The 26,211-nt window shown below is 51.0% G+C and overlaps 1 protein-coding gene and 1 long non-coding RNA gene across 7 annotated transcripts in view; one reads left to right on the forward strand and one right to left on the reverse strand.

Annotated features, from left to right (window-relative positions):
- Positions 1 to 15,308: 15,308 nt before the first annotated feature.
- Positions 15,309 to 26,125, reverse strand: LOC145547289 (uncharacterized). The gene is made up of 4 exons (XR_014083699.1): positions 25,338 to 26,125; positions 20,688 to 20,818; positions 19,188 to 19,316; positions 15,309 to 15,713 (listed from the first exon to the last, which is right to left on the reverse strand). It is a non-coding gene; the product is annotated as an uncharacterized LOC145547289 (long non-coding RNA).
- Positions 17,160 to 26,211, forward strand: part of HPCAL1 (hippocalcin like 1) — a 115,103-nt gene continuing 106,051 nt past the window's right edge. For 5 of the 6 annotated variants that reach the window (XM_081596485.1, XM_081596487.1, XM_081596484.1 and 2 more), the window contains exon 1: positions 17,160 to 17,453. The gene's annotated coding sequence lies outside the window, so the exon portion shown is untranslated. Of the gene's footprint in view, positions 17,454 to 17,569; positions 17,718 to 26,211 lie in introns of those variants that run through there. The other variant, XM_081596494.1, reaches the window with a different exon arrangement.

A 26,211-nucleotide genomic window follows, 5' to 3' on the forward strand; every position in this document is an offset into this window, starting at 1 on the left:
GGGCTGCAGTCCATGGGGTCGCTAAGAGTCAGACGCAACTGGGTGACTTCACTTTCACTTTTCACTTTCATGCATTGGAGAAGGAAATGGCAACCCACTCCAGTGTTCTTGCCTGGAGAATCCCAGGGATGGCGGAGCCTGGTGGGCTGCCGTCTATGGGGTCACGAAGAGTCGGACACAACTGAAGCGACTTAGCAGCAGCAGCAGCAGGGAACTGACGCCCTGTGGATAATGCCTCCCCAGGCTTCATGGTGGGGATGTGTAACCTCCCTGGCCCCCCTGCACACCTGGCAGACACACCTGCAGCTGCTCTGGGACTCAGGTGCTCCAGGAAGAGCATCCATCCCACAGTCAGTCTGGGTCTCCTGACTTTTGACTTGGAAAATATGACCACCAATCCCATGCCAGCTTGCGCCCCAAGACATCGGCGGGCATGCAGATAGCGTGTGACCCTTATGATCTGTCCTCTCCAGCTGCGCTAACATCTGAAAGCTTCCATCACAGGGAGCACTTCCCATAGGCAGATTCCTTCACTCCCCATGAAGCCCTGCAGAGAAACCTAGACAGACAGCCTGCCTGCCAAGGCTGGAGACAGATGTCTGGAGGAGTCAGGGAGCTGCCTCGGGGCATGCAGCAAGGGCAGGAATTTGTTTCTGTGTCTGAACTTCTAGCAGAGACCTGCAGTCCTTTGCTTTTCTGACACCACCACTGCACTTCTCTTGCAAGAAGGAAAACTTGCCGAGCGCCTCACTGGGCCATCCCTGGGGACCCTGTAAGACCCTCAAAGAGCATAAAGGGGGAGAGCACACAGAGAGCCACTTTGCGTGCCTTCAGTGCCAACACTGAGAGGTGTGCCAAGAGCTGAGAGATCAGACCTCCTGTGGGTAGCTGGGAGGAGGTATCAAGAGCAGGAAGAACTACCTGAACAGGTGGTTGTTGTTGTTCAGGCTCTCAGTCGTGTCCGACTCTTTGTGACCCCATGGACTGCAGCCCCCCGGGCTCCCCTCTCCTTCACTATCTCCCGGAGTTTGCCCAGACTCATGTCTATTGAGTCGATGATGCCATCTAGCTATCTCATCTTCTGTCATCCCCTTCTCCTCCTGCCCTCAATCTTTCCCAGCATCAGGGTCTTTTCCAATGAGTCAGCTCTTTGCATCAGGTGGCCAAAGTATTGGAGCTTCAACTTCAGCATCAGTCCTTCCAATGAATCTTCAGGGTTGATTTCCTGTAGGATTGACTGGTTTGATCTCCTTGCAGTCCAAGGAACTCTCAAGAATCTTCTCCAGCACCACAGTTCAAAAGCATCAGTTCTTCGGCGCTCAGTCCTCTTTATGGTCCCACCCTGACCAGGTAAGAGTAGGAATAGCTCTGAGAGGTAAGAGAGGGTGGGGCCTGAAGACAAAGGGCCCGATGTTCAGGGAGAGAGGTCACTTTTATTTATTGATAATTTCTCAAATCCACTTTGGGAGGAACGCTGAGTTCTAATCCCAGCTTCTTGGAGATGAGGAAACCCAGGCTCAGAGAGGCTGGGCAATATCCCCAAGGCTACACAGCTGCAACTGGATACTCAGAAGCCCAGGTCCCAAAGTCTGAACCCTGGTCTGGGGATGGCGTTTCAGAAAGGCTGGCCCAGGCCCTGGCAGGCACGAGCTCCCTGCTGGCTGGCTAGCTGGCGGAAGCAGCAGCGCTCTCGGGGCTTTCGGCGGGAAGCCGGCCCCCAGTGCTGAGTCACTCTGGCCCATGGCCGGTGTGGGCAGGAGGAAGGTGGTTGCCTGGGCCGTGGTAACCGCTTGCTCCTTCACTCCCTCAGCTTCCCAAAAGCCCCAAGTGGCCCGTCCAGTTGCGGACCGGCCAACTCCCAGGCCACTAGCCCTGACCCTCCCTCGTCACCTGTGCATGGGCAGGGCTGACCCATGGCGAGGTGGAGAGCCCTCACGGTGCTCTCGAATTGGGAGTGCTACCAGTAGGTAACCCATCCTCTGGAAGACTGACCATAGTGCTGGGAGAGGAACACAGGGCTAAGAGAGGAGGGCCTGAGGGCCCGGGGTGAGCCGGAGCTGGAGGCCAGAGGGTGCTTAGGGAGGCCACATCTGAGCCTCAAGATGAGTCTGAAGGATGAAAAGGGCCTGGTGGGTGGAGAAAGGTGAGAAGGGCCTTCTCTACGAGGGCAGGGTGGGCACATGGGGACACAGACGGAGCCCCAGGGTGGCCCCTGCAGACTGGCCTGTGGGGGTTGGGGCAGGGAGAGTGGAGGCCGACTTGTGGGGTCCCTGAGTTCTCAGGAGGCTCCATTTCGATCAGGCTCTGGGAGGACTCTCAATAGGCTGGGCCGGCCAGGCTGGCCGAGGGGTCCTGCTCTGGGAGTGGCCGGTGGCAAGGGCACCTGAGAGGGCCCAGCGTCTCACGTCCTCCTGGAGACCGGAAGATGGAGGTCTGGGTGAGCAGGTGCACTCTGACCCAAATGCTGGGCTCTGATGGGGGGTCCTTTCTGGGCAGCGGGCCTGCTGGGGCTTCACCTGGCTTCCCTCAGGCGGGGCCTGGCCCTCGCTCGCCCCGGCTCCTTCTGAACTGTGGCCTTCTCTGGCAAACTAGGACAGCCTTATTGGGAAGATGGTGGAGGTGGGAGCAGCCCTGGAACCAATCCAGCCAACCCCCTCCTCCTCCCAAAGCCGAGCCCAGCGCCACACGGCACTGCTGTGGCCTCAACCCTGAAAAGAGGAACCACCAGGCCAGGTGCTTTACTGTCTGCAAAGTGCTTTCAGCTCTCTTTTCCTTGCTGGTGCCCGGGCCACCCCCACCCCCACCTGAAGACAGCGGTGCTGATAGCTTCTGCCCCTGTGGTTTTCAGGCAAAGCAAAGGATGGAGGGACCACAGAGATTGGGGTGCGGTCCAAAGACCCAGGTTCTGGAGCTACCAGCGGCTCACGGTGAGGCCCTGCGATGCTCTCACCTCCCTCCACCGGTGACTGACACATTACAGGGAAGCTTCAGACCCTGGACCCCTGGAGCCTCCTGTGAGCCTCTTGACTTTGTGCCCGAAGGGCTGGGGGTAATTCTGCAGATTCTGCAGGCAGCGGGTCTGAACTCCAGGGACAGCGGGCAGAGAAGGAACCATCTCCTCCCCAAGTCAGGACAGGAAGCTGCCCGTCAGCCCAAGTTATCCTCAAGGATAAGCCCAGGCCTGCCGAGGCTCTCAGGCCCCAAAAAACTTTCTCTGGGAGACAAAATGGACTCAGGTGACTACTCTGTGTTACTCTCCAGAAATGGAGAGGGGCAGGCAGGGAGACTGGGGCCTCAAGACTTCAGGGACTGGGGTCAGGGTGAGAAGAGCAAGGTACTCATCTCACATACAAAATGAAACACAACTCTGTCATCTAGATAGATTCTATTTTGTTTTTTTAATTTTTGGCCACATCGAGAGGCACACCCTGATGCTGGGAAAGAATGAGGACAGGAGGAGAAGAGAGTGACAGGGGATGAGATGGTTGGATGGCATCACCAACTCAACGGACAGGAGTTTGAGCAAACTCTGGGGGATGGTGAAAGACAACCTGGTGTGTTGCAGTTCATGGGATGGCAGAGTCGGACACGACTGAGCGACTAAACAACAACAGAAGCGTGCAGAATCTTGATTCCCTGGCCAGGGATGGAACCTATGTCCCTTACAGTGGAATCTTAGAGTCTTAACCACTGGACCACCAGGGAAGTCCCTGTGTAGTTCCTCTGTACACTCATCCAAATACCTCCTGTATCTGAACCAAGTGAGATGCAAGCAGAGGCCCTACAGTCAAAAGACATGACTTGACAGGTAACACTTCTGTATTTAAAGGATAGCCAATAAGGACCTGGGCTTCCCTGGTGGCTCAGTCGGTAAAGAGTCCGCCTGCAATCCATAAGAGACCTGGGTTCGATCCCTGGGTTGGGAAGATCCCCTGGAGGAGGGCATGGCAACCCACTCCAGTATTCTTGCCTGGAGAATCCCCATGGACAGAGGAGCCTGGTGGACTGCTTTCCATGGGGTCACAGAGAGTCGGACACGACTGAATGACTAAGCTCAAAGCACAACAAGGACCTACGGTGTAGCACAGGGAACTCTGTTCAATATTATATAACAATCTAATCAGGAAAAGACCTCTTAACCACTGGACCTTCCTAACCACTTAACCACTGTGTATTTTCCCTCAGCCTGAGGCTCAGGCATGCCTTGGGCTTCTTAGGAACTCTCAAGGTTAAAAGGGCTTACAAGTGGTGGGAGCAAGGGAGGGAGGTTCCCAGGTGGGGGCACTGTTGTATGCAAAGGCCTGGAGGCAGGAATGCTGTTCTGCTGACCTGCCAGGAGGATACAAGAAAATCTTCTGTGCCCCTATGTGTGGTAACAGCTTTATTGAGATGTAGTTCAGATACTATGCAATTCACCCATTTAAAGTACACAAATAATGGTCTTTATTTACTGAGTTGGGCAATCATCACCAGGACCACTTTTAGAACATTTTTTCTGGAAGCATTGTGCTACTTCCAGAATCTTAGTTCCTTGACCAGAGATTGAACCTGAGCCCCAACAGTGAAAGCACCAAGTGCTAACCTCTGGACCACCAGGGAATTCCCCAGAAAAGTTTTATCACCCCAAAAAGAAACCTTTTAGCAGCCACTGCCATTTCAGTCCAACACTGCCTCCAGCCCTAGGGAAGCACAAATCTACCAAGAAAATAAAATGATTTTTATGTTGCATATTAGATCTTTGCAGATCCTAAACTTGTCTTAACTGTGTAGATATAGTTGTATACTGACATTCTGACATTTCCCTTCACTAGGAAAGCCCTGAGACTCCCCTAGTCAGTGTTCCAGCTTGATGCTCTCCCTTTACAAAGTATATAAAGTATCCTTTATTTCAACTACTTTTTCACTGAAATCTTTCTAAGATATTCTGAGAATTGCCCCAGTGGCCATTCCTCCTATTCTTTACCAAGAGGATCCCAAACGCATTTGGAGCTGCAAAGATCTCATTTAAGGACCACACGTTTTCCAGCTTTCTTATTAGAAGGTGTAGCTGCATATAACTGAGTTCTGGCCAATGAGATGTGAGCAGAAGTGTTGTGTGGCACTTACTTCCTCTTTAGAAATGAGGGAGATGGCTCTTTTCCCTGTTTTCATCCTTCTGCCTAAATACAGTATGTAAGTACTGGAGCTTTTGCAGCCATTCCAGAATGGATTTTGAGACTAAAGATGCTGCAAGGAAGAGAAACACAGGAAGATGAGTCTCTGTCACCTGGGAGCATTTTAATCCCAGACTTCCTGTTTCTGGGCTATTCAACTTTATTGTCATAAATTACATGAAATAAAATATACCCATTTTAAGTGTACTGTTCAATGAGGTTTGACATATGCAACTACCATCCCAATAAAGATATAGTGTTTCCCCATTACCACCAAAAGTTTCCTTGTGCCTTTTTGTAGTCAATCCCCATCTCCTTCTCCCATATATCTTCTCTATCTGCTTTCTGTTCTCTAGATTAGTTTTTCCCTGGGCTACTTTTATGTGAGAAAGAACTAAAGATCCATTTTGCTGAAGGCAATATTTTGGGGGTGGCCTTTATTGTTTGCAGCTGATTCTAATGCAGAACCGAATATAGATATATTACACATGGTCTCAGATAGAAGCTCCTCAACACATTGTAATACGTTTTGGGTAACTTCAGACCATTGTTAGATATCCCGTGTCTTTGATTGTTCCCTGGGAAACAGATTTGGAGATGAGATTTTCAGCAGGAGGTTTATTAGGGAGTGTCCTTGGGGACACACCTCTGCAGTAAGTAAGAGACACAGAATGAAGCAGCAATAGCTTATAAAAGAGCCCCAGCCATTCCCACAGGGAGCTCTGAGGCTGGTAGACCTTCAGAGACTTCCCGAGGTGGGTCCCCAAGCTAACAGTTCCTGGATCTGGGCTATCCCCGGGGAGTGTTGAAACTTAGACCAGGCAGCTCTTTTCTTTCTCTTTTTTAAAAATTTATTTTACTTATTTATTATTTATTTTTGGTTGTCTTCATTGCTGCACAATGGGTTTCTCTAGTTGCAGAAAGTGGGGGCCACTCTTTGTGGCAATGCTCGGGCTTCTCATTGCAGTGGCTTCTCTTGTTTGCAGACCACGGGCTCTAGGGCGTGCAGGATTCAGTAGTCGTGACTCTTGGGCTCAGTAGCTACGGTTTGTGGACTCTAGAGCTCAGGACTCAGTAGTTGTTGCCCCGCAGCACGTGGAATCTTCCTGGACCAGGCACTAAACCCGGGTCCCCTACATTCTGGCAGGCAGATTCTTAGCCCCACTGGGCCACCAGGGAAGCCCCAGGCAGCTCTTTTCACTCGAGGGCAGTTCCCAGGATGGGATGAACTGAGAGCTATTAGTAGTCAAGTACTTCCAGCAGCTGAGGGTCTGCGTGTCGGGTCTGATGCGGAGTCTGGGAGGCACATCACAGCAACCATGGTGACAGGAGTTCTGGTGGTGTCCTCGGAGTAGCTCAGCAGCGTGGGAGCGGCATGTACCTGCCGGGCAAGGCCTCATGTCCCTCTTGGGCAGATGCCTGGCTCTGGGGGCCCTGAAGCTCTCGGAACAGCAGAGGCCTGATCTTGGGGGCAGGGCTGTGAGTTGTCAAAGAAGTTGTTTCCCCCCAAAGCCATCTGCTCTGCTTCTGCGGGACCTTCCCTGTGTTCCTCCTCCTGGGTTCTGTCTAGGCAGGCCCCCACCCGAGAGGCTGTGGGGGCAGACGACTTCTCTTCCTGTCTCTTAAGCTGCCCCTGGAAGGGGATGTCTTTGCACACCCCTACTTTGGCAATGTCTGCACCCCAGCCCCCGCCCCGTCCAGCCCTTCCTTAATTGTGAGCTTTACAGTGACTTCACTGACCTTGCTAGAAAGACATGAAACTTAATAGCCTTCTGGGCTACTCACAACTTCTCCGCTGTGAGAACTGTTTCTAATATTCTGCCTTATTATTTTTACCAACTAAGCCTGAAGTTTCTACCTGAATTGGGCTTTTTAACAATGTTTCCTCTGCACCAAGAGCTCTTCTCTTGGTTTGAGGGCTGCATTCCAAAAAGTTGAGGTTCCTGGCACTTGGACTTTTAGATTAGCCAGACATTCCCGTAAATCAGAATGGAGACTTAACATCAGATTAAATGAGGGTCAGGGGATACTATCTATGTTACTTTTTAATAACAACTATTTAAAGTCCAAGTATAGAGAATATCAGACACATACGCATTCCCGACAGAGTGGCTGTCAGGACGTGGTGGCTTCATAGTTTTAGAAATAATGCGTGTCTGCGCCGTTGAAGCCTGCTTCATCACTCCAGTCTTTTTCCCACCCTGCCCTGTCCCAGAAACAACCCTTAACGTGAATGAGTGGCATTCTCTTTCAGTCCATTTTGATACTTTTGCTATACTTATATACATTTACACAGATGTACACTGCATTGTATGTTTTAAATAAACCTAAACAGTGATGTACCACAGTTTCCATGTTAATTCAGAAATATCTAGCTACTTGATGTTAACTGTATTTATTTCATATTCCATCATGTGAATATAACATGCTTCATTTACTCCTTCCCCCAAACGCTAGACACTGAAGCTGCTTTCAATTTTTATCCTCCTTTGCTGCAGTGACATTCTTGCACAAGGCCTTCTGGCTTCTGCACAGAGGTTTTGTTGGGGTGTATAAGCAGAGGGATGTCTGCCTCGTAGCTTTACTAAATGTTGCCAAATTGCCCTCTAAAGTGATTGTTGCAATTAACCCTCTTCCCCTCTGCATACTCAAGTCCCCCTGACTCAACCTTTTTCCCTATTTGGTACCGTTAGGGAGGTAACCCTGTCTCGAGGTTGCTTTATTTTGTCTCAGCTGCTGAAGGGGTTGGACATCTTTCATATTGGCCACTTGGATTATTTCTCCTGCGTCAATTCCTTTTTCACTTTATCAAAGGATTTTGCCCTTCGAGTTTCTTTTGTTTTCAGTCTTTATGTATCTTTGGCTTCTCTGGGCCTTCGTTGCGGTTTGCAGGCAAGCAAGGGCTGCTCCCTAGTTGCCATGTGTGTGTTTCTCACTGTGGCGGCTTCTCTTGTTGTGGAGCATGGGCTCTAGGCACACGCAAGCTTCAGTAGTTGGGGTTCACGGGCTTTGTTGCCCCTCAGAATGTGGAATCTTCCTGGACCAGGGGTTGACCCTGTGTCCCCTGCATTGGCAGGTAGATTCTTAACCACTGGACCACTAGGGAAGTCCCAAGTTTCCTTTAATGTCATGTTCTTCTAATCCAAAAAAAGGGGAAGAAAAAAAGGAAAATAAAAAAAAGAAAGAAATAAGTGTAGCCCCACAGGTCACGTGAGGTCATGGGGACAAAATATCATGTAGGAGGCTACATCAGGGTCTAGCTCCACCTGGATGTTATTATCTGTGTGATTTATAGCAAATGTCTTCCTCTCTGATTTTTAAATTTTATTTATTTTTCAAGTGTACAATTCAGTGGTTGACAGTATATTCACAAGATTGCACAACCATCATCCCTATGTAGTTCCAGAAAGAAATCCTGTGCCCACGAGAAGTCAGTCTTCCTCCATTTTCCTCAGTCCTCAGACTCTGGCAACCACTAGTCTACTGTCAGTCTGTATGGATTTGCTTATTCTGGACATTTCCTATGTCAGTTTCAGTTCAGTTGCTCAGTTGTGTAGGACTCTTTGCGACCCCATGAACTGCAGCACACCAGGCCTCCCTGTCCATCACCAACTCCCAGCGTTTACCCAAACTCATGTCCATTGAGTTGGTGATGCCATCCAACCATCTCATCCTCTGTTGTCCCCTTCTCCTCCCACCCTCAATCTTTCCCAGCATCACGGTCTTTTCAAATGAGTCAGCTCTTCGCATCAGGTGGCCAAAGGATTGGAGTTTCACCTTCAACATCAGTCCTTCCAATGAACACCCAGGGCTGATCTCCTTTAGGATGGAATGGTTGGATCTCCTCGCAGTCCAAGGGACTCTCAAGAGTCTTCTCCAACACCACACTTCAAAAGCATCAATTCTTCGGCGCTCAGCTTTCTTTATAGTCCAACTCTCACATCCATACATGACCACTGGAAAAACCATAGCCTTGACTAGACGGACCTTTGTTGACAAAGTAATGTCTCTGCGTTTTAGTATGCTGTCTAGGTTGGTCATGACATTTCCTATAGTGCGCTAAAATCAGCGTGATATTTCCAAGGTTCAATAGGCTGTAGCATGTATTAGTGCATCATTTCTCATTAGGGCTGAAGAATATTCCACTATTATGGATAAACTACATTTTTCTTTTCTTTCTTTCTTTTTTGGCCACACGGTGCCACAAGACTTGCAGTATCTTAGCTCCCCAATCAGGGACTGAACCCGGGCTCTCATCAGTGAGAGTGCTGAGTCCTAGCCAGTGGACCACCAGGGAATCCCCAAAATCACATTTTATGTATCTGTTCCTCAGTAGATGGACTTTTGGGTTATTTCTACTTTGTAGATGTTATAAATAGTGCTGCTATGAACATTCATGCACAAGTTTTGGGGTAAACATTTATTTTCAATTCTCTTGGGTATATACTGGGGTGTAGAATTGCTGGGTTGTATGGTAACACCTGGACTTTCCAGGTGGCACAGTTGGTAAAGGATTCATCTGCCAATGCAAGAGGTGCTAGAGATGTGGACTGGATCCCTGGGTCAGCAAGATCCCCTGGAGGAGGAAATGGCAACCCAGTCCAGTATTCTTGCCTGGAAAATTCCATGGACAGAGGAGCCATGGGTCACAGTCCATGGGTCACAAAGGGTTGGACACAACTGAGTATGGGCATGCGCGCGCACACACACACATTAACTCTATGTTTAACTGTTTGAAGAACTGCCAAACTGTTCTCCACAGCCATCACACCATTTTATATCACCTCCTCCATTCCCACCAACACTTGTTATTGTCCATCTTTTTATAGCAACCCTAGTGAGTGTGGAGTAGTCTCACTGAGGTTTTGATTTGTACTCCCCTGATGACTAATGATGTTGATCATCTTTCTTTCTGTGTGCTTATTGGTCTTATGTATATTTTCCTTGGAGAAACAGCCATTCAAACCCTTTTCCATTTTTAAATTGGGTTGAAATTTTATTGTTGAGTGGTAAGAATTCTTTTTATCTCCTAAATAGAAGGTCCTTATCAGATATTTAATTTGCAAATATTTTGTTCCATTTTGACATTTGTCTTTTCATGTTCTTGAGAGTGTCCTTTGAAGCACAAAAGCTTTTAATTTTGATGACGTCTAACCTGTCAGCCTTTCCTTTGGTTGTCACTGTTTGGGGGCTGTAGCTAAGAAAACATTGCCTGATCCAATCAAAAAGAGTTATGCTTACTTTTCCTTCTAAGAGGTTTATAGTTCTAGCTCTTACATTTAGGTTTTTGATACATCCTTTTTTTTTTTTTTAAAGATTCATTTATTTATTTATGTTTGGTTGTGCTGGGTCTTCGTTGCTGCACATAGGTTCTTTCTAGCTGTGGCGAGTAGGACTACTCTCCATCGTGGTGGCTTCTCTTGCTACAGAGCACAGGTTCTAGACCTCTGACTCAGTAGTTATGGTGCATGGGCTTAGTTGTCCCTCCTAATGTGCGATCTTCCCGGACCAGGAATTGAACCCATGTCTCCTGCACTGGCAGGCAGATTCTTTTCCGTGGTAAAGAAATTTGATCCATTCTGGGTCAAACTTTTGTAAGTGGTGGGAGGTAGTGGCCCAACTTCGTTCTTTTTCAAGTTGGCTACCTAGTTGTTCCAGTCCCACTTGTCAAAAAGGCTATTAAGCACTTGAATCGCAGCAAATCTGAACTGAGATGTGCTATAAGTACAGGATGCATGCTGAATTTCAAAGACTTGGTTTGAAATAAAAAGAATGCAAAATACATCATCATAATGTTTAGATGAATTACGTGAAGTAATAGTTTTTAATAGATGAATTAAAACGTATCATTAAAATTAGTTTCATCTGCGTCGTTTTACTTTTTAAAACGTGCCTACATATGTGGGTTGTGCCCTCTTCCTGTCGGGATTTGGACAATGTTGGCTGGAATGAGAAATAAAAGACACAAAGGGCTGCGGAGGTGTTCCTTCCACCCCACATTAGTCGTGGAACTGTTTCAGGCAGATACCTATTCTCCTGCGTTGGGCATGGACCAATTTCTCAGGCACCAGGAACTCTGTTTCCCAGAGAAGAAGCCATTAGGAGCAGAGCTGGAAAGGCAAGCAGCTTTTTCCGGTTTGAACTGGTTTGAAACAGCGGTCAAAGCCACTATTTGTGTCTGGCTTTGGGTTTTGTGCTTTCGATCGAGCCTTATGTAGCCAATCAGACTCTGGGCTGCTCCTCTCCTCCTTTGCCAATATAGAAAACATGTCAGGCCTGGAGGGCAGAGCCCTGGGCTGGGGCCTTCGGCTTTACCTCAGGGGGCTGGCAGGATGCGGCCCCGAGCTCCCGCCAGCAATGGGTAATCATGATATCCACTGGCAGGCGGCACCTGGACACATGGCCTGGTCCATCCTGCTCCACAAACTCATGACAAGCATCTGCCCTTGGGGCTCCGGATGAGCCTGCCCACCTCTCCTGGTGGGGCCACTGCTTCATGATCGACACTCTCAGTCCCCAGCCTGCAATGGAACAGAGGGGCAAAGCCACTTCCCATTCTGCGGCACACGTGGGCCCCTTTCCTGTAGCCACCTGAGGGCAGAACACTCGTGAGGAGACAGCTCAGAGAGGGTAGGCGTTTTGTCCATGCAACACAGCTAACGTGTGTTGGAACCAGAATCAGGACCCAGGTCTCCTGACAGAGTCACTGTATAGCTTTCTTTACATCTTTGTTCTGAGTCAGCCAGCCTTCAGTGTGATGATACCTAAGAAGGGAAGGTACTGATAAATTATCGAGTTTCTCTCCTACCATAGGCTCTGTACACACATCACCTCTTTTAGCCCAAGGGAGGCATTAACATCTACATAAATCAGAACCCTGGATTCTGGATTAGGGCTCCGTTAGGGTTGTTGAAGAGAGTGTTCTAGGATTGTTAAAGGAAAGAGAAGGAAGAAAGAGGAGTCAAGGAGGGAGGGGTTAAATTTTTTTTTTTTAACACATTCAGTGTTGCTCATTTAAGCCTCTCAACCTCCCCAATGAGAGATTCAGTGAATTTAAGGAATCTCCCAGAATTCCCTGGAGGTCCCATGATAAGGACTCCGTGCTCCCACTGCAGGGGACACAGGTTCGATTTCTGGTTTGAGAAGACTTCCTCACGGTCCTGACAAAGGTGGCTGCAGGAATCTAGAATCTCGTTGACTTCCCTCTGCTCCTCAGAGCCTGCCTTTGGTGATGACAGGAGAGGAGTCGGCCCCGAGCCCTCACAGCAGACAGGCTCCCTTCCACACCCTTACCCTGCTCCTTAGAAGCTTGGGGAGGGCTCAGGGAGCAGGGCTAGAGGCTGACGCATTGCTCAAGGAACAGAACGAGGTCCTGAAAGCCCCTGGTCCTGAGGCTGGGGTCTGGGCTCCCAGCCCTGGGACGAGAGAGGGACAGCAGGGCAGATGGATGGGAAACAGAAGATGGGAAGATACACAAGGCGTGTCTGAGGCAGCTCAGGGGATCATATCGGAAGACCCCAGACTAGGGGCCCTACAGAATGCATGGTCATTTCCCACAGCTCAGGAGGCCAGAAGTCCAAGGAGGAAGCATCAGCTGATTCAGAATCTGGTGAGGACTCTTTTCCTGGCTTGCAAATGGCCTCCCTCTTGCTGTGCCCTTACATGGCCTCTAGGGACAGAGGGAGAGATCACATTCTCTCCTCCTCTTCTTCAAGACCACCAGCCCAAAGGGATTTGGATCCTAGCTTTATGACCTCATTTAATCTTAGTTATCTCCTAAAAGGCCTAGCTTCAAAAACAGGCACTGTGGGGGTGTTAGGGCTTCAGGGTATCAATTGCAGGGGGTCGGGGGGACCTGATTCAGTCCAGAGAAGGGTGGTTGCTCTAGGGGAAGGGACATTCTAGTTTGTCTTGACCACCACCCACCACCGCCCCAGAGCTTGCAAGGATAAAGGAGAATGGAAGACCTGTCGTGACATGCCCCCAAGTCACATTCCCTGGGTGACCCCAAGGGTCGCAGCATCCGCCTCAGGGGCTGTCACAAACACCAGTGGACCTCAGGGATAAGCTAGGTGGTCTAAGGATTCATTTCCCCACGGCTGATCACCACTGACCAGAGGTAGAATCCAGTGATCCTTCCTGCTGGTGCTGCCAGCAAGTGCTCCACCTGTTTCCTCTGCTTGGAGCTTCTGGGGTCAGGAGAAGGGCGGGCAGCCAGAGGAGCCACTTCGCCCACTCTGTTCCTGGCAGCCACATCGTAATTACAAATGAATCAAAAGAGGACCTGGAAACACTCTGGCCTCCACTTTCTCAGACATTCAGGAGCAGGGGTTTGTGAGCTAGAATTTCATTTATTTGAAACAACCTCCCTAGTAAGACACGCACTCAAGTTCAGCAAAGTACTACAAATAGTTTATTTGAGTAGTGTTTTTTTTTTTTTCCAATGCCTGTGTGGGCTCAGCACAGTAACATTTTGAATTGGCTTTAAACTTGGCTGTCACTGATTCTATATGCAACGTTGGAGACCTCATGTCTCCAAGCAGAGGTGTCCTCATCTATAAACAGGGGAAAGAATCTCAAGAATGTTAGAGATAGCATATGTAAGAGTGCTTCAAAAATAACATCATACCCCAGACACAGGAAACAAATTTATGAATACCAAAAGGCAAAGGGGGTGGGGAGGGATAAATTAGGAGTTTGAAATTAGCAGATGCACATTACTACATATAAAACAGATAACCAGCAAGGACCTACATACAGCACAGGGAACTATACTCTGTAAAAACCTATAAAGGAAAAGAATCTGAAAAAGGATTATATATACACATATATACACACACATATATATATACATATATATATATATATACACACACACACACACATATATATGTATATGTATGTATATACATATAAGGGCTTCCTAGTGGTAAAGAATCCACCTGCCAATGCAGGAGACACAAGAGACGCAGTTTCAATCCTTGGGTCAGGAAGGTCCCCTGGAGGAGGAAATGGCAACCCACTCCAGTATCCTTGCCTGGAAAAATCCCACGGACAGAGGAGACTCCTAGGGTACAGTCTGTAGGGTCGCAAAGAGTCAGACACGACTGAGTGACTGGACACAACATACACACACATATATATATATAACTGAGTCAGTTTGCTGTATATCTGAAACACTGTAAATCAACTATACTTCAATAAATTAAATAAAAAATAAGACTCTAAAAACAAATTTTGTACATACAAAATTGAATAGATGAAAATATTTAATATCTGTCTTATGCAGAAGGTGAATAGTAATCTTCATCTCCAAGGAGATCTTAGAAATAATAACAAAAAGGCAAGTATTTTGTAATAACATATAAAGGAAAAGAATCTGAAAAAGAACACACACACACATATACTTGTGCTCTCGGCAGTGAAATCCTAACCACTGGACTGCCGGGGAATTCTCGGTACACCTGAAACTAACACAGCATTGTAAATCAACTACCTACCGACGTGAAGTGTTAGTTACTCTACCGTGTCCAATTCTTTGTGACCTCATGGACTGTAGCCTGCCAGGCTCCTCTGTCCATGGAATTCTCAAGGCAATAATACTGGAGTGGGTAGCCATTCCCTTCTCCAGGGGATCTTCCCCATCCAGGGATTGAACCCTGGTCTCCTGCATTGCACGCAGATTCTTTACTGTCTGAGCCACCAAGAAAGCCAAATCAACTATACTTCAATTTTAAAAAAGCACAAAAGTAAGTCAAATATCATTAAGAATAATCAGAATCATTCCTGACCTGAAGTTTTCACAGCCATTGAATGGAAGACAAATTATATGACACTTGTTATGGGTCCAATTGTTCCCCCATAAACATGTTGATGTCCTAACCCTCTGGTACCTGGAGTTGTGACCTTATTTGGAAATTGGGTCTTTGTAGTTGATTAGGTTCCTATAAAAGGGGAAACCTGGCCCAGAGACAGACACACAGAGAGAAGGTGATGTGAAGATACAGGGAGAAGACAGCCACCTACAAGCCAAGAGACACCCGAAGCTACAGAAGCTAGGCGAGAGGCCTGTAAAGATTCTGGTCTCTGCGGAGAAGGAAAGATGGAGACCCTGGGTACCACAGCTGGCTCTGATGATGTCACCACAGCCCGGTACTGTTCCTGCTGTCACTACAGCATTTTAACATTTATTTACTTATTTTGGTTGCACTGGGTCTTTGTTGCTATGCGTGGGCTTTCTCTAGGAAGAGTAGTTGGGGTTATTCTTTCTGGCAGTGCATGGGATTCTCATTGCAGTGGCTTCTCTAGTTGCAGAGTAGAGGCTCCAGGCAGGCAGGGGTCAGTAAGTGTGGCACGTGGGCTCAGTAGCTGAGGCTCCCGGGCTCAGTTGCCTGGTGGCATGTGGAATCCTTCAGAGCCAGAGGTCAAATCCGTGTTCCCTGCACTGGCAGGTGGATCCTGTCCACTGAACCACCAGGGCGAGCCCTCCTGCAGCATTTAAGGCTTCACTCAGGGCCGCCTAAGAGACTTACTTCCTCTGGGTACAGTTTTGTCATTTGCCTGCAGAAAGAGGGGTCTGGGCTCAGACCAACTTGCCTGTCAGCCCCTCTGCCACCAGCCAATTCCCCCCAAAGCCACCCACCACCATTTCTCTCTGCAGCCTCCTGCGTGGTGGGGGTTCCACTCACCATGATTTTGTGGAGGAGGATTTGATGGAGATTTGAGTTTTCCCCTGGAGACGCTAGGAAGACAGTTTGTCTCTGCCTAACACTAAGGCCCAGCTCCATATTTATGGCTGTTTCTGTGGTTACCTTTCTTCGAGGATGTTTGGGGTGGGCGGTGATGGTAGAGGTGGGGGCGTATGCATATCTGCTCTTCTAGAACCCAGATTTTCTGAAGCCACTGGCAAGGGGCCTTGGGAGGCACAGACCACCGTTTTTGCCTGCTAGCTGCTCACCACATGGCAGGCAGACGGAAAAGTCTGCAGGAAACACGGGTCCGCCTCCCCCTGAGACCTAGGGGCTCTTAGCCCAGAGGATGAGATGGTAACTAAGCCCCCTTCTTCAGCAGAGACCGAAGACCCACAGAATGTCAGGGAGGGAGGGGCCGGAAGAAGCCTGCTCCTGTCCATTTTACAGGTGGGGAAACCGGGGCTGAAGGAGTCCAAGCCAAGTGAGTGAAAGTCGCTCAGTCTTGTCCGACTCTTTGTGACCCCGTGGACTGTACAGTCCATGGAAGTCTCCAGGCCAGAATACTGGAGTGGGTAGCCGTTCCCTTCTCCAGGGGATCTTCCCAACCCAGCGATCGAACCCAGGTCTCCCGCATTGCAGGCGGATTCTTTTACCAGCTGAGCCACCAGGGAAGCCCGAAGGAGTCCAAGGGACCTGTCCAAACGGCCTCGAGTCAGCAAAGGCAACCACAACTGGAACCTAGGCCTCCCTCCGCCAGGCCCCCGGGCTCCTTCCCTGAACCAGGAGCGGGAAGGCTAGTGCCATCTGCTTACGGGACGGGCAGGGGGGTTGTACCAGAAGGGGCCTGGCTGGCAGCCTGGGGCGACTTGAGAGGCTTCTTCCCCCCTCTGGGCCACCGGGGCCGCAGTTCCTGGCAGAGAACCCTGGAGGACGCGGGGCAGGTCTCTCCAGGGCACCGCCCCCACAGGCCTCTCCCACATTCTCAGGCCAGGGGCCAAAGGTTAGGAAGGCGGAGCTGGCGCTTGGCTCTGCCCCCTGCCTCGAGATCCACGCAGGGGTGGGACCGGGTCAAGGCAGCAAGGGGCCAGCGTGCAGAGGGCGGAGGCGGGGCGCGGCAGGGCCAGAAGAGGGCGGGGTTAGAGCCGGGGCGGGGTTAGAGTCGAGGGCGGGGTTAGAGGCGGGACCGGCGTGGGTTGGTGGGCGGGGCTAAACGGAGGGGCGTGGTCGAGCGGGGGCGGGTCCGCAGGAAACTTGAGCTCGGGCCCCGCCTCCGGCCCCCGCCTGGGGGCCCCGCCTTCGAGTCCCCTTCCTTCCCGGGGCTGGCGGGCGGGCCGCGGCGACTGCAGACGGCGGACTGGCGGCTCTGCGGACGCGCGGGCGCCTCCACCTCTCTCCCTCCCTCTCTGCCGGCTGCCTTTTGTCTTTCCGCGAGGCGATGAGCGCAGGGCCAGCGCGGCAGCTGCGGGCGCACGGAGGCCCGCGCTCCTAGGCACCCCTTCCCCGGCCTCGGCGCGCCAGTCCCTCGCAGCGGCCCGTGCCCGCCCCCAGTGCCGGCGGCGCGGAACTTGGGTTCGGGGAGCTCGGCAGATCGCGTCCTGCGACGGAGCAGGTAGGAAAGGGGTTGGGCTGCGGGTGGTGCGGGGCGTGTGCTGCGGTCGGGCTCTCTGCGTGTGTGTGTGTGTGTGTGTGTGCTCGCGCGTGTGTGCTTGTGTGCCGGCGGTGATTGTGTTTCTCTGCGCTGTGGAGTTGTGGTTGACTGAGTACGGCGGTGTGTCCCTGGAATGGCGTGTCCTCGTGGGGCATCCGTGTGTGCAGCTGGAATCGGCACATTTTGAGGCTGCGTTTGTGGAATCGTGTCGGGGCGCAGTTGCTGGTGGGGACCGGTGCGCGGAGTGTGTATCGTGTGTGAGTGGCTGTGCATGTGGGGGTGCAGATGGGCAAGGTGGGCGTGGGCGGACCAGACCCTAGCGCAGAGCCGCGCGGGTCCCGGCCGGCAGGCGCAGTGCGGAGCTACAGACAGAGCGGGGATCCGAGGCCGGGGGTGGGGGGTGGCTAGCACGGGCTTCGGGGACAGCCGGTCGACCCCCGCCCGGGGACAGGTCCGCGCGGCCCACGTGTGCGCTCTGGCCAGGGGAGGGGGCCGGCGCGGCGGCCATCTGCTCGCCCCTTCCCAGGAAGAGGGGCGGCGGGCAGAGCCGTGCGGCGGAGTTAGGAGCTGGGGCATCGCGGAGACTCTCGCCCGCGCCACCTGGGCCCGATACGCCACCATCCCGGATCACGGTTTTCTTATCAAATGGGGACAGTTCCCTCTCCACCCGGGGGTCTGTCGTGACGGTTAAAATGAGAAACACTGAAGCTCGCTCTCGCTCCGCCGAGTGCCGGGCACACAGTAGGGGTTATGTTAACTGGATTAGCGTCTCACTTTTAAAAAATCCTTTCTTTCCCCCTTTATCGTGAGAGAGGCTCCTGTTCCACACGCCCCACCACCCCCAGCCCCGTGTCGTGTGCTTCTCCCGCCGCCGTAACTTAACCGCGAAACCGAGAAAGTTTAGGCGGCCGGCGGCGCCTTCTCCCCGCCGGTGCTCGGGGCCGGCGCCGCCTGGAAGGTGCAGGAGCGCTCAGCGCCGGGCGCCCGCCCTTCTCCGGCCGCGAAGCCTGGCGCGCCCGAGCGGGGGTCCCTCTCCTGGCCGAAAGCAGAGGCTGCGGGAGTCAGGAGCCCTTTTGTTCAACAAGTGCCTACTCCCCCGGGGCGTGCTGATCTGCCATCTGGGAGCCCAGAGGCGAGAAAATGGCACTCGCCGCGAAGACGCATCTCGGGCTGCCGGGGCACCCCTGACCAGGCCTGGTCACGCGGAAGGCTGCCCCCTTTTCCTCCCCGCCAACATCCATTCCCCCTAGAGGAACATGATTGTCAGGACGGCGAGTCCTGCCTTGGGCGCTGGCATCAAACGCCGTACGTTCTCCACCCTCCCCCCCAAACCCCAATCTCTTCTCCCTTTGATCAGCCTTGTGCAGGAAGCTGAGGATCTGCGTGGGACTCTTTTTTCCTAGTCCCACGCCTTAATTTTTAGTGTTTAGTGTCAAACCTGCTGCTCATTGAACTGCAGTGACTGTGCACGCAGCTCTAACCAGCATTCGCTTTCAGGAGGAGTCCGGCCAGCCACACCAGAGCGCTTGCTCAGACCCAGCGGGGCGAGCTGGCCAGGGCTGCTCTGCCGCCTACCTTCTGCCATAGCCCTGGATTCCTCCCCTGCATCTCTGGTTTCTTCCTCTCAGGACCTTTCTCAGACGGGAAAAAAACAAACAAACCCAAAAAACAACTTTCACTAAGGGAGCAGCTGACCTCATGGTACATGTGGTTCTCAAAATGAAACGCTGGCATGGAGTGGGCAGGGGCTGCGCTTGGGTCCGGGTGCCTTCTCAAGTGTCCGGTGCTCTTGACTGGTGTTCTCAAGGAAGCTTCTGCAGGCTTCTATGACACAGGAGCAGAAACCTTTGGCTCAGTTCCTTTGGTCTGCTTTCCGCTGGGACCCAAGCCCGGAGATCTCCACAGTGATTGCAGGCCAGGGGAACCGAATAATAAGCTAATTTGTCATCCTCAGTTGGTGTCAGGAGCACACTTAGAATGCAACCTGCTTTTCGTGTTTCCATAAAAAGATTTTATATCCTAGAGGAGAAGAGGGCTCTTGATCTGAATCCTATTCTCATCCCCATAATCAGATTTCAACAATAATATTAAAAAAAAAATCAGTCTGACTTTGCTCAGACAGACCAAAAGCTGGGATTTCCCGCCCCCTCTAGTTAAAACCAGCCCTTTGTCTTAAGGAAGCCAGTGTTATGGACTTAGATCTATTTCTGTTTCACTTTTTGAAAGCGCCTGTAATTACCGAGCTCTTGAGGTTTTATTGGATAATGTGTTGGAAGGAAGGGCCAGGGACTCTGCCTCTCACTTGCGGTGGGATGTGGTGCCATGTTCTCGCCTTTCCCGCTCCATTTGTGTTCTGATTTTTCTAAGTTGGGAAGCATACATCAATGTGTGATAATAATTTGGGAGACCTGACTTTGGGAGTCAGATGCCCAGAAGAACAGAGATTTGCCCCAACACTAGCCAATGACCCACTCGTTTTCAACAAGCCCTTCCTGAGAGAGACTCAAGACGAATAAAAAGCTTGAACGAATTCCTTCAGGATTTCTCCTAAAGTCCCTTTCTGGCCGCAAGGCTGTGCAGAATTAGAAAAACAGAAGGTCAAGGAGTGGGGTCTCATTGGCCCACACTCCCTAGCCCGGGCCTTGCACTCACCAAGCCCCCTTTCTACCTGGAGCTTCTGTGGAGTTTTGTCTGGTGCAGAGATAGAGCTGTCATCCAGGGCTTGCAACCCCCGCCCTTAGGGCTCCGCACGCAGAATTTCAGCATTCACATGAAATACGATGGTGAGCATTTGTGCATCGGAGTAGTCTGTCTTCCCCTTCCTCTAACAGGCCTTCCCCCAAACTTACGATAAGACCTTACCTTGCCCCTTTGGAAGTGGTGAAGTGCCACGGTCTGATAATCCAGGATACTACGTTAATAAGGAGCCCCAGAGTTTATTTGGCACCAGAGAGTAAGCCTCTTGGCAGCTGACATTTTATCTAGGTTGAGGATTGGGTTTGTATGAGAATATAGTGTTCCAGCAAGACCTAAACCATGCTTGTTTGTTGCAGGTTGACGCTTCCAGTTTATGAGTTGCCAGCCCAGACTTGATGGGAGATTATGTGTGTTTTGCTAGTTTGTCAGCCCCTGATGTCATTGTGCTGGGGAAAGAGAGCCCTTGGAAGCTTAATCACGCTCTGCTTTGGGACTCACCATTCTCCTGTAGTCTCGTTGAGTTCCTTATGTTTTCATGTCCTGCCACAAGGCTGCGCATCTGTGCATCTCGTGTGGGTCTTATCCTCTTCCCTTTGGGCTCAGTTTCCAATCAGGATGACGGATGGTAACTGTGTGTGGAGACAGCAAAGCAGACTTAGGGCCTTTCAGTGCCACTTGCCCCATGGAAAAAAAACTTTCAAATCACTTTCCACCAAAAAGAAGAAAAAAAAAATGCGTTGGAATCTACTCATGTGGATTTCATGTAACTTCAGGTAATTCATAGGGTTTGACAGGTGGAACATGTATTAGGCACTGAGCAAGGTGCAAGTCGAAAGAATTTTTTTAAAAATCATTTGAAAAGCACAGTGAATCCTTTCAGAGAGCCTCGCCTTGGCCGTGTCGTTTCAAGTCAAATTGAATTTCAGAGGCAAAGCTTTACATCTTGGTGTTCGTGATGCGTGACTAACTAAAGACACTTTCTGAGAGGTCTCAGGCTCCCTCCCCTGCTGCACTAGGGTGGCCAAGATGCTTTCTTTTTACCTTTTCATTTTCCTTCAGAGGGGCTTCCCTGGTAGCTCAGCTGGTAAAGAATCCACCTACAATGCCGAAGACCCTGGTTCGATTCCTGGGTCGGGAAGATCCCCTGGAGAAGGATTAGGCTACCCACTCTAGTATTCTTTTTTTTTTCTTTCCTTCTTCAGCATTCTTGCCTGGAGAAGCCCACGGACAGAGGAGCCTGGCAGGCTACAATCCATAGGGTCGCAAAGAGTCGGACACGACTGAGCGACTTTCACTTGCTGTACTTATAGTCCTTCATAAGCCCAGTGCACCCCTCACCCCCACCCCCACTTGCTAATCCAGCTGCTGTGTTTTCTGGGTATTTGTTTCTTTTTAGAGTTTCAGGTGCAACTCAGGTTGGCAGGAAGCTAGGAGACTGGGGTGGGCCTGCCTCATTAGATGTGAAGTCTTCTTTGAGGAGCTGGTGACAGGTTTCTGACCCTTGGCTAAGAAACACTCAGGACTGTTCAACTCTTACTCCTTGGATAAAGCCGCCATGATTCTGGACACAGGAAGAAAGCTTTGAGGGATGTGTTGTTCCCCTCAGGGAAGTCTTCCCCAATTGCCTGAATACCCTGTTGTCCTAGCTAGTCTTCCCTTGCTGTGTGTCCCCTTCAGCAAGGGAGGTGTCCCCTTGGTCGGGCACCTGTGGTCACCTCGGTGAACTCTCCACCGCTCTGACCCAATGATGTTGCCTGTGCTTCATACTTCACTGTTTTTCAGTCGCCAAGTCGTGTCTGACTCTTTGCAACCCCATGGACTGCAGCACACCAGGCCTCCCTGTCCCTCACCATCTCCTGGAGTTTGCCCAAGTTCGTGAACTTGAGGCCATCCAACCGTCTTGCCCTCTGTCGTCCCCTTCTCCTCTCGCCTTCAATCCTTCAGCATCAGAGTCTTAACCAATGAGTCAGCTCTTTGCATCAGGTGGCCAAAGTATTGGAGCTTCAGCATCAGGCCTTCCAGTGAGTATTCAGGATTGGTTTCCTTTAGGATGGACTGGTTTGGAGTGCTCCGTGCTACCACACATCACAGCAGAGCCTAGAGCCCCTCCAAGCCTCCCACTCTACACTGTGTTTCTGGGCCCTTCTCCCTTCTTTCTCCACCCATCTAATGGGTCAGCCACTTGTTGCCCCACCCCTCTCCTCACCCCCATGCCTCTTCTTCCCACACCCAGCAAAGCCTCATCCCTCAGGCTGGAGCTCGGCTTGTATTCCTCCGCTGCAGGCACGCTGTCCTCAGGTCAGTTTTTCGATTTCATCATCTTCCTTTCCACCCCCACCACCCCCCAGGTTCATTCTCTTCCTCAGTAAGCCCTGTTAAACACCTCCTGTAGCTTTGCTCCAAGCCTGGCTCTGAAAGCTGGGCCTGGGCTTCATCCCTGTCCAGAGAGCTTGGTTGCGGGTGTGGGGTGGGGAGACCATCCAATGAGCTGGTGGAGTTGACAGGTGCCTGGAGGGCAGCTCCTGCCCTGGCCCCAGGCCTGGGGAGAAGCACTGTTAAAGCTGCAGGTGTTTCTGGAGGCAGGTGGGAGCCCAGAGTGGGTGGAGGTCGGACTTCAAGGGTGAGGCAGGCCAGTGGACAGGGTCTTCCTTCTCCTCCTTCTCCTCCCAGCCAGACTTGATCCACTAAATTCCTACTTCAGTCTTTAAAGATTTTTTAAATTAACAGCTTTATTGAGGTATAATTTACATACCCTAAAGTGTACCCATTTAAAGTGTATTGTTCGGTGGGACTTCCCTGGTGGTCCAGTGGTTAGGGCTCCATGCTTTCACTGCCAAGGGCAAGAGTTTGCTCCCTGGTTGGGGAACTAAAGAACCCACATGCCTCACTGTGCAGCCAAAAATCGTGTATTATTTGATACTTTTAAGTAAACTTACAGAATTGTGCAACACCACCACAATCCAGTTTTAGAATGTTTTCCTCTCCCAGAAGGCTCCCTCATGCCCATAAGCTGTCACTCCCTGTTCCCACCCCTGGCCCCGGGCAGTCACCCTCTGGCTTTCTGCTCTTGATTTGCCTTTTCTTCCTAGCTTTGTAGATCTGGCTTGAGGGCCTCCTCCGGGAGGCCTTCTTGGAGTCTTCCAATTAGATTTGGCTTCTGAAGAAGCCAGTGCTCTCTCCCTGGGGGTTGGGGAGCTCTTGGAAGGAGCTTCAGGTCTCACTAGCCCCTTGTCTGTCACCTAGCACAGCACCGGGCACTGGGAGGCCCAGAGCATGTTGGCTGGCCTAAATGAAGTTGCCTCCCTTAAGTTTCTTGTGTAAACTCCTGAGTATCTTGCAAAGTATTGGAATTTAAAGTACAGGGTGGGCTTCCCTGGTGGTCCAGCGGTTAAGAATCTGCCCTGCAATGCAGAAGACACCAGTTTGATCCCTGGTCCAGGAAGATCGCCCCTGCGCCAGGCCGCTAAGGCCATGAGCCACAACTACTGAGCCAGCGTGCTACGACTTCTGCAGCCTGTGTGCCCTAGAGCCTGCACTGTGCTATAAGAGAAGCCATTGCAATGAGAAGCCTATGCACTGGAACTAGAGAGTAGCCTCCACTCTCTGCAACCACAGAAAGACCACCCTCCCATGCTGTGCACAGCAATGAAGACCCAGTGCCGCCAATAATAAATAAATAAATATAAATATTAAAAAAAAAAAATACAGTGTGTGTCATTGTGTTGTGAGGCCCTGCTGCCCCGGATTGCTTCAGCAGGTACATGTGAGGCAAGTGGGATCAAACCCATTTTTTAAAATGAAAACGTGGAGGGAGAATGCCCAAAGCAGAAAATAGAGGAACCAAGAATTACTTTCTTTTCCATGCCTATTTGCTAGTTAGGTGCTGCGCTGCAGTTTTTCCTGCCATCGCCTCTCAAGCAATGTAGACTCCTTCATACCTAGTTCACAGCTGACCAGGTAGGAGTGACTCAGTGTGAGTGTGAGACGTGCAGAGATATCTCTTGGTCGGTAGATGGAGGGAGGCCCTGGGGGAGGGAGAGAGTACGTGCGTTTTCACACTTTGTGTGTTTCAGAAGTTTCTTCTTGTGTCATTTTTGTTCTTTGAAGAAAGGAGCTGAAGAAGGAAACTTCATTTTACAAATGTGCAGCCCAAGACACGGAAATTGTGTACCCAGTGTGTATGGGTCCACGTGGGCCAAGTGGTCTTGCAGTGGAACTTTGACAGTGGACAGTGGCAGTGTCTTGTTTCTTCCTGAGAGATCGGGGTTGTTGCAGGAATATCCCAGGGGAAAGACCGGGGGTGGGGTCAGGTGGTGGGGTCGGGGTGGGGTTAGGTGGAAAGACCAGGGATGGGGTCAGGCAGATGGGGGTTCCAGTCTGTCTCTGCTCTGTGGTTTATTGGCCGAGTGAGGCTATCTGAGCCTGAACTTACTCAGAAATAAGAAGGGGTTCTGGGGCCCCCGTCAGACAATCTCATGAAGCCTGGATGTGGAAGACCTGTTGCGTCGGGCTGGTCATCTGTCTGCAGAAATGGAGGAGGCTGTAGTGCTTCCTTTGCACTGAGGATTTCTTTCCAAGTTTGGTTTCTTTAGGCACATTTTGACCCATACTGAGGTCACCAGGCATGTGACGTGAGAGCCTGTGAATGTGTGTGGAAGGGAACTGGGCAGGGGGTGGGTGTCATGATTTGGCGTTTGGGGAGCTGCCACGTTGGATTGTCTCAGCTTGCATCTTCTGTAGAGTCTCTCAGGGTCCCTGATGCAGCCACGGTGACCCTGAACTTGGAGGGCTGCCGGTTCTTCCGCAGCCATTAGGAGACACACCCGCCCCCCCAATTCTCTTCCCCCTGGGGCACTTGGAAAGCATTTATTAGTTTGGACAGGTGGGTGCTGATGGGCTGAAGGGGACTCCCGGCAACGTGGGCATGACTGTGTTTCCGAGCAGCCATGGGTGTGGATCACAGCGCCGTTTTCCCTCCATCAGCAAAACGCTCAGGTCTCTGCTTCCTTCCTGTGCTTTAACAGGACTTTTCCAGAAAACAGAATTGACAACAGCTCCCCACCCTTCCCTGTCACTCCCATCCTCTCTCTCCTCTCTGCTGTGTAATCTACTGTTGGAGGGAAGTGAGAACCTCTCCGAATCAATTACCTGGGTTTCTAGAGAAGTGAGAGCCTCTCCGAATCAATCACCTGGGTTTCAAGACGATCGTGACAACGTCGTGCAATTTTCTGTATTTATGGGTGTGGCTGAGTCGTGGGGGGGAGGCGTTGTCACCCAAGAGGAGGGGAAACAGGACTGGTGGTAGGCTCACCCTCTCTGTCCGTCTCAGCCCTTCCCAGAGAGTGGGGCGGCGGCAGGAGCCAGGCTTTATTAAAGATCCTTCAGTCACCGGTGCTGGTGCCACCACTGGTGACGCAGCCTGGGCAGCCTGGCACAGCGTCCAAGGGTGGGAGGCAGGACGTAGTGGCTGCTGCAGCTCATCTGGGGGTCTTTCTTCCTCCCGGTAAGTAAAGGCACAGGCAGGCCTGGGATAGATGCTGAGGCCCCCGCTCTCTTGCTGGCCAGAACTTAGGCTTTCTTATTCTCTGGGGATTGCGTTTTCCTCTTCTTTCTTTCTAAAGACAGGATAAAGGATTTCGGCTTTTTATTAGCATATGTTCTCAGTGATTCACTATTACCTGACCTAAAAACTATGGCCTGGCTGATGGTTCTCAGAGCCAGCTGTAAAGTGAAAACTTAGGCATTTGGGAATTATTTTCAGCGTTGTTGGTGGGAGTGGGGGGGGGTGTGTAGCACGGGTAAGGGATTCCAGGTTCTCTGGAGCGGGGATACTCAAGCAGGGTCAAGGTCTCACTGTGTTCCCCCTACTCATAGCTCCTTCCCCCATGTGTTGTCCTGGGCCAGTTGCCGGCTCTCTGGTTCAACCACATCATCCTTATCCTCACCATCACCATTGCCGTCACCATCACAATCATGATCACTAGCATCACTATAACCATCATCATTACTCAGTCTCAGCATT

The sequence above is a fragment of the Giraffa tippelskirchi genome, chromosome 4, assembly GCF_054371585.1.
Source record: "Giraffa tippelskirchi isolate mGirTip1 chromosome 4, T2T-mGirTip1v1.2.pri, whole genome shotgun sequence".
Lineage (NCBI taxonomy): Eukaryota > Metazoa > Chordata > Mammalia > Artiodactyla > Giraffidae > Giraffa > Giraffa tippelskirchi.